This window comes from Caenorhabditis elegans, chromosome X, assembly GCF_000002985.6.
Source record: "Caenorhabditis elegans chromosome X".
In the NCBI taxonomy this organism is placed as follows: domain Eukaryota; kingdom Metazoa; phylum Nematoda; class Chromadorea; order Rhabditida; family Rhabditidae; genus Caenorhabditis; species Caenorhabditis elegans.
The window spans coordinates 5,749,492-5,758,142 of NC_003284.9; the positions used below are offsets into that span (position 1 = coordinate 5,749,492).

Genomic DNA, 8,651 nt, shown 5'->3' on the forward strand with positions numbered 1-8,651 from the left:
CTGGCAGTTCAAAGTTTTGGAAAAAAGCTTTTCTCAGCTAATATATATTTTTTAATTGAAAGTATTGAAACTTGAGAACTTGCATTGAACTTGCCGACCATTAATTTTCCAAAAAATTGAAAATAAAAATCCAGTTTCACGGTCAAATCATTTCATACATCTTTTAAAAACGCTTCAAATCCATTATAGGTATTTGAAAAATTTTGAAATTTAAACGTTTCACTAAATAATTTGTGGGCTCATTTTTCGCTGATTCATTAACTTTAAAACAAAAAATTATGCATGAAGAATGAATAACTAAAAATTACAAATTGAAAAGGGTTACAGAACATACAAATAATAAAATAAACTTTTCAAAAATTATTTAGTAAATAAAAACCCATTTGATACTATACTAATGTGCTTTTTTGGTTTTGAAAGAAACGCTCTGTTTGCGTTACTATAGCTTTAAGCATAATCTCTTCTCAAAACGTGACTGAAGAAAATGTATTCTATGCAAGACTAAATGTTTTGAAAATTAGTACAAAAATTCTTTAAATGTGGCAAATACAAAACTAGATTCAAGATAGAAAAATACAGAGGACTAGAAAATATACATTTTGCAGATTCAAGAGGAACACCTGCAATTTAGTGTCGTCTGCACTAGCATGTACTGAAACATTTACGAAAGTGCATTTCTCAGTGGTGCTTACGTTTCAAGTGCTGAGAATGTGAGGCGGATGACCGAGTGTGACTAGACAACAACCGTTAGGGAGCTTATTAGTATGATTCAAATACTTAAGCTACATATCCTCATAACTTTTGCATTTGACTCATCACGACGGCTAATTTTGAAATTAGAGATGTTCAAGAAAAATAAGATAAGCGAGAGAGAGTGAGTAAAACACATCAAACCAGAAAACAGGAAACTCCGACAATGGCTGAACTATTAAAATATTCAATGAACTTGCAATGAACTTGCCGACGTATGGGGCTACCCCTTATCGAAACTCCATAAAGATAGATTGAAGCGTGAGAAATCTCGCGGCATCAGTCAGAAGAGGGTTTTCAATTAGCCGGCGGCAGTAAGTGATGTGAAGCTTCAAGAACTCGAAGATTGAGTGAACAGATGGAAGTTCGACAAGGAAGTTTTGTGTTTTGATTTTTTTTTAATCTTGGAACGTTTATTCGTTTATGTTTTTATAATTGGAAAGATTTTCCTCAATAAATGACAAAGACGAATTTATTCAGTTTAGCCTTTAAATTTTCGAAGTCCACCAAAAAAAACTATTTGATAAAAGTTTTTTATACATTTATAACAAAACACTTCATGTAGTGGTTAGACTATGTTAAAGTGCTTCAAACAGGTCTAGCAGTTTGCTCTAGAATATATACAATTTTCTTCAACATATTATATTCTGTCATTTTCGGCGAAAATCTTACATATGTGTCTTCTTTGATTATCATTAACAGAACGCATTTATCAAATCAGAGATTATGATTTTTCAAGGGGAAATCATTATGAAAAGCAGGCCTATTTTATTCTTATTGAATAAAAGATAGAATAGGGAATAAACTGAAAAATTAGTTTTGCTCATGTATATTTATACATAGACAGAGAACGAAAAGTCACACTGAAACCGGTAAGTTCAGAGATGCTGAAAAATTACTTCCACCTGCAGTTCCGATGGCATTTTTCTTAAAATTTCGGTAGCATTTCTAATTTTTATTTAAAATAGCTTACATTCAACATTTTCTAGATTTGTTAGATCATGCGAATTGTTAAGTGGCTTTGTTTGAAAGTGAGTGAATTTCAAAAATAAGAAAAAAAAACACAGATAACATGCCACGGCACGGATGAAGATGAGGTTCATGTTTTTTATTTGATGGTAAGAATTCGATGACGAGTGGGAAAAGTTATAGAATGTTTCTCTGGAAAATCGAATTAGAGGTTCTGAGTTCGCTCGTCTCAAAGAGGATCGGCTGAGTTAGCACTTTGTTGGGAGAAGAAAAACGCATTTTCAAAGTACGACAAACTAATAAAAAAGCTGACAGATATGTAGGGTGAGAAGATTGAATTGAAGAAAAAACGGAGCTGTACGAAAACATTCAAGGCGTTCAAACAATTTAATTGAGTGATATCTCAAACTTTTGGGGTTTGGAAATGTAACGAAATGCAACTTCGCACTTTTATTCTTTGATTCTGAAAAGAATCTGCTCATAATCAGCAATTATTTGCAAGAAACTTCAAACCACACTATTCGAGCTCAAAAGTGCAAAACAATCGAAATGAAATGAAGCGTTTTTGATTTGCGAGCTTTGAGAGCAAATGTGATAAAAGTGAAAATTCGTTTCAAAGTGAAAAAGTCTACTGTTTATATCTCGAGTAGGAGTTCCGGTAAATTGTTTCGATTTCTACCGGATAGTGTCTATTTTCGGAACAACTGAAATGCTCTGTGATAATCTTATTATCAGAAGTGATTTTATAAATTAACTGGACGAGAACTTTTCCAAAGTTTGTATAGGAACAAAAATCTTTGCCTGGCTACCTAGTTTTGTGCCTACTAAAAACACAACGTCTGCTTTACCGATAAATTAATAGAGGTAAAAAGTTTTTTGACTGGAAATATTCAAAATTTTATCTGACGTTTAAAATACATTTGATTGGTGGCACTTCTATGAATTTCGCTCCCCAACTACAATGTATAGTTAAATCAAACAAAAAATAAGTAAAACAAACGCAAAAAAATTAGTTAAGATGGAGAAAACTAAAAGTAGAAACTCGAAAAATCCCAAGTTGGACAAAATACTATGCGCAGACAGAAAATTCCAGAACACGGTTTGGATTTTTCACTATTCTTTACTACATTTAACATTTCTTTAGTTTTTGAGTTCTACATTTATACACAATAACAGCAACCGTGATTGAACACATTCTGTTATCATTTCTAATCTTAAATCTCAATGCATAAAAAATGGTATAATTGAAAAATTGTTCGTGAATGCCTGGCTTCGCAACTAAGCAAATTACAAAGCAAAATATCCACAAGTTTATTTATTTTACAAATAAAAATTCCACATTAGAAATTTGAAAAAGCATTTGAAAAAGCTAAAAAAAATTGTTTCCAAAATGAATCAGAAAAATGTTTGAAAAAAAAACTTAAAGGATTATAACATTTACTATTTTTAATCTCAAATTTGTTTTCAATAAAATGTGTGAGATCAAAAACTGATTGAATGTACAGGTCGCAAAAGAACAAAATATTGACCTTTGGAAAATACAATAAAACTTGTCGGAAACTGCTTGAGGGCGTTTTAACGGTAAAAGACTAAAGTTTCAACGGTCAACAACTAGAGAAAAATGTTCCAAGTGGAGTTTCCATTTAATTGAAAAAAAAGTGGAACATATGTATAATAAAATGAAAGTTTTTAGTTTCTACAAGATTTTATGGATACTATCGAAATATTTTTTAAAGTCGTACATCACTCGTCGTCACAAAAAAAAACTCTCAAGGATCTCACCCTTAATAAAATGACAAACAGCGAAAATTGAAAGGCCCGAAGCTAAATCAAAAGAGCGCATCTTCTCTCATCCTGCTCAAAATGGATGATCAACTGCTAATGTGTTTTGTTTTGCTTCACTGACCTCATCTTTTTTGACTCTTTTCAAACTTCATTTTTTGAAAATTGCTAAAACTCGTTAAAAGTTCAGCAGAAAATGAGCTTGATCATTACTAAAGGTAAAACTTCCGTACAGGCTCCGTAATGGCTTGCGCGCCGGCCTTTCGGCAAGATCCGCCTGCCTCGTGCCGAGCCTTCGGTATAGTGCGGCGCGGAACCCAAAAAGTGTAGGGCGCTTCAAAAACACAGAATTATTAAACTTTGCGGCTTTACATCAAAATGGTGAATAGACGCGAGGCAGGAGTCCATCCATGAAACCGCGCATGTTTCCTGTGGAACCCTTATCAGGATACATTTTTTTTAATTTTTAAAATATAGAAGATGTTGAATATCAAAAACAGCATAAAAAACCTAAATATTACGATTTAAGTACGTTGATATGAAGTGAAAAAACTTCAGCGTAATGCTAACGAGAGTTTGTTGTTGAAAAATAGGAACCAAGTATAAGCACACAGATAGAACAAGGATCCAGTTGACCTAATTTTTGCTAATAGCATGAATTGAATTCGAAAAGCTTCCCATATTATTCTCGTTGAGCCAAAAAACATTTTCCATCTCTCATCCTGCTTGACAATGGCCTGCTTTCCATGTCTCCTTCTCTCCCCAAAAATGAATTGTGTTTACGAGACAGAAAAGCCGAAGCATCGTTTGCACCTTCTGATCTTCTTTTTTAGAGACCACTTGAATGAACGACATTCATAGTTTATCACAGGGATACACAACACTTAAAAAAACAAGTCAAAACAAGAAATAATATGAAAATCATTAGGCAAAATTAAGATAAATAGGATTTATATATGAAATTGAAGATTTCTATATGGATTTGGTGTTCATATAAAAGATTGTGCGCCTTTAAAGAATAATGTATTTTGTTGCAGCGAACTTTTCACATTTTCTTGATAAAAAATTGATTTCTCAAAAAACGTTTAAAAAATACTTGAATTGCATTTTTACGGAATAAAAAACACATAAGAAGTAGTACCGTATTTTGGCGCAATAGTCGCAAAATGTTGCATATAGTTAATATATAAGAATAACATTATTGGAAAATCAATTTGTTATTTATAGATTCATCTTGTTTCTTAATAAAAATATTGTGAAAAACTCTAAACAAATAAAAATGGTCTTTTTCGAGATTTCGATAAAATAAAGTTGTTAGAAAGCAGAATAAATGCAGAAAACACATAAGGGAGTGGGAGATGTACGGCTTCACAGAAAAGTGTCAGAAATCAAATATAGATACTTTTCGAGAGTATGTGTTTATGCGCATTTTCGTCATGTCTCATTACATCTGATGAGCAGGAGACTTTTGTTTTCTACATATGTGAATTGCAATAAGTAAGAGAATGTAAAAAAGAATAGGCTGATTTGCAGAGATCATTGAGTTTTAAAATCAATATTCTTGTTTTTAGAGAACTGATAATTCCAATACTGACCTAAAATTGTATAATGCTTAAATTTATGATAATTAGGAGCACAATTTTCCTAATGCGACACATATCTAAACCAAATGCAATCTGAAAATCCGGAAATCAAGCCGGAAGTTTAACTAAACCGATACTTTCCGGGATTTTATGGATGACTTGCCAGTTTCTAACAATTTATTAAATGATTGAGTGCTAAGAAAGATCAAACGGAAAAAAAAGTCTTCGCACATATTTCGACAACTTCTTCTTTTTTCGGGAATTTCAAATTAGTCAAAAATGAAATGCCATTCGGCTCATTCAAACACAAAAAATTACCAGGAAGTGATGTTTTCTAATTTTGGGACTACCGAAGTTAATTAGAAACATCAAAATTTTGTCTGGCATTGTCATAAAATATGAGAACCAAAGGTCGAGAATTTGTCGGCGTAATGTTGAAGATGTAGCAAAATTTTTATGAACTAATAAATATCATTATGTTATAAAATTGATTCAGACAGAAGTTTAGTATTGGATAACACATCTCCTAAATTTTTATGTGTTTTTCATCCAATTTTGCAAAAAAAAAAGAACTCCCCGTTCAAAAAAAGTTTATTTTGCCGGAAAACCCAAACAAGGTGGTCTTGGCAACGATTTGAGAAAGCTGCCAAAAATTTAAATAAACCAGTTTCGAAATGAAACTGCTCTAAACATTCCCAATTTTTTTTCGTGGTTCAGAATCAAAAAAGGCTCATCTTTTCAAAAATCTCCATATTTGGCTACTTTTTCGTGTCACAAATAGTTTTTTATTCCATTGACATTTTTTCATTGCATATTTTGGTTGTTTATCTCTTGTTATGTTGTTGGCAAGGTACATTTTGAGCCGATAGGTGCCAAAAAACCATGAAAACATATTTATGGAATGTTGTGAGATTCTGGCTCAGATTCCTCTGAAGCGTTTTTTTTGTATATTTTGGAAAAAGCCCATCAAAAAATATCAATAAGTAGGATCAAATTTGTAAAGAATTTTACAGCAATAGTTTCGAATTCGGAAATATTACAGGCAGTTTGAGTTTGAGAATCATGCCAATTGAACAAAATGCACACTTATTGCAATCAAAATTGTGAATTTTCCGAATGTCAGATAATTAGAGAGCTGACCAAATTGACAAATTCACGAAATGATAATGTTCAGTGAATGACTTTTGTCGTAATTCGCCTAATGCAGCCAACTAATGTGACTCATTCTTTCAAATTTGGCCTGTTTTGAGAGAGAAGAGCAGACGACAAAAACAGAAGAGAAAAAAAACGAAAATTGAAAAATGAATGGAAAAAGGCCAAAAGAAAATTAATCCAATTAATTTGGGATTTTCCATAAAACTTTTTTTTTTTTTGATCCATTGTAACAACCAACTTTTAGTGATAAAGCAGGCATCACTTATTTGTGAACTAATTTTTAAAAAATTTTAAAGCTTTTATACAAGCTTCAAAGCTTGGTAGTTGATCAAAAATTGCTGGTGGAGCCCAAAAAACGGAAACTGGGGAGGGCGAATAGGATAGCGAAATCATCACTGAAATGGTGCAGAATATTGACCCTAATCGTGTTAGTGATCCGTTGCCTCCGAGTCAGAGGACATCGCGAGTGCTTGTCTATTTTATACGAATCTCAGGCAATTTCTATTTTTTTAAAATAGATTCAGAATTGCAAGATTTTGAAGACGATAAGTTGACGTCCCAAATCGCACGTTCGCAAGACGAAACCCGGCTCGAAATTAGACGGATACGCGAAAAGGAATGATTAAAAACAAAAGAAATGCGTGCAACAGAAACAATTACGTTGAATACGGGGGTTTTGAGAATACAATAAAAAATACTGGGAGTATGAGAGTTTGATTCGATTAGAGAATTTTAAAGTTTCACAGCTTCAATTTTGATCTAAAACTTGAAAATAATTTCAAAATGTACTAAAAATATTTCCGAACAAAAAAAATGTCTAAACAAAATTTATTTTGAAAAGTTATGGACATTGGTTAGGTAAAAAACTTAATAAGCTTATTATTATGCACTAACCTCAATTTTCTAATTAAAAAAAGAGAAATTGGACTCAAACATTATGAATTTTGATTCACCACCCGTTGAGTTATAAATGTGTATATTTTGTGATGTCCAGTCTACGAGACTGGTTAAATTCATGAACGGATTTTTGACGGATTTTTTTCCAAACTTTTTTTGTTTTCTTACATTGTGTACTAAACTTAGCAAAATCCGCACACAAACCTCAATTGAAACCTGAAAAGAAGCGAGATCTGAAAAATGTCTGAAAAAATTGGCTCCGAGTTAGGGCACAGGACGGTCAAAAAATTTTGTGACTATTGTCAAATGAAAGATCATGGTTGATAACGTAAATTCCCACAGTTTCATAAAAATCGATACGCAGCGAAGAAAGTTATGATTTTTGACCCGGAACTTATTTGGAGACCTAATATTTGGACATTCACTTCTAAAAAATCTTCTCCAACTGTTGGGAGTTGGAAAACTTGATATCCAGCAAAAGATATATCAGTATATCAGGGTTATCTATCAGGTTGTCCCATAAGTTTTTGTACTTTTTTTCAAATATTTTTCCAAAACTTCTAGAAAGTTTTAAAATTTTTTCATCGTAGGTCGTGTCAAGGTCGGGTCGTCCCCTTTCAGAAAAGATTCATTTCATCCATTTCTACTTTGCCACGATGACAATCATCAAACTTGAACGTCGAGACGTTAGATTGCTTCTTCTTTATGAATTTCGTCTTGGTCATTCAGCAATGGGAGCGGAACGAAACATATGCGGTGCGATGGGTGAGGGAGCACTCTCTTATAATACAGCAAAGAGTTGGTTTCAAAAGTTCAAGAACGGCGACTTCAGTCTCGAAGAAATAGAACGTTCTGGGCGACCGGTAGAGTTAAATGAAGAAGACCTAGTGAAGCTGGTGGAGGAAGAGCCTCGTCTTAGTCTTCGTGAAATGGAAGAGAAGCTTGAGTGTTGTCATAGCACAATTGCACGTCACTTGGGTCGCCTTGGTTTTACTTCAAAACTTGGAATTTGGGTGCCTCATGAACTTTCGGCATCACAGAAGCTCACTCGGGTCAACGTTTGTACTCAACTTCTAACTTTTCGTCGAAAGTTCGATTGGCTGAACAATCTGGTTACTGGAGATGAGAAGTGGGTGCTCTATGTTAACCATTCCAGAAAACGTCAATGGCTTCCGATCGGTGAGAAAGGAATACCGACGCCAAAGCCTGATCTTCACCCAAAAAAGATTATGATCTGTGTCTGGTGGGGTGTTCAAGGACCCGTGCACTGGGAATTGTTGCCAACTAATAAAACTATCACTGCTGATTACTATTGTGCCCAATTGGACCGAGTTGCAGAAAAGACCAACGGAAAATATGAAAAACTATATTTTCTTCACGATAATGCTAGGCCTCATGTCGCCAAGAAGACTTTCCAAAAGCTGCAAGATCTTGGTTGGACTGTTTTACCGCATCCACCATATTCTCCAGATCTTGCACCAACCGACTACCATTTGTTCTTGTCTCTCAGTGACT

The 8,651-nt window shown here is 33.5% G+C and overlaps 2 non-coding genes across 2 annotated transcripts; one reads left to right on the plus strand and one right to left on the minus strand.

Annotated features, from left to right (window-relative positions):
* The first annotated feature begins 1,903 nt into the window (after positions 1 to 1,903).
* Positions 1,904 to 2,026, plus strand: C54H2.9. The gene has a single exon (NR_071127.1). It is a non-coding gene; the product is annotated as an Unclassified non-coding RNA C54H2.9 (non-coding RNA).
* Positions 1,904 to 2,026, minus strand: C54H2.8. Its single transcript, NR_071128.1, has one exon. It is a non-coding gene; the product is annotated as an Unclassified non-coding RNA C54H2.8 (non-coding RNA).
* Positions 2,027 to 8,651: the final 6,625 nt, after the last annotated feature.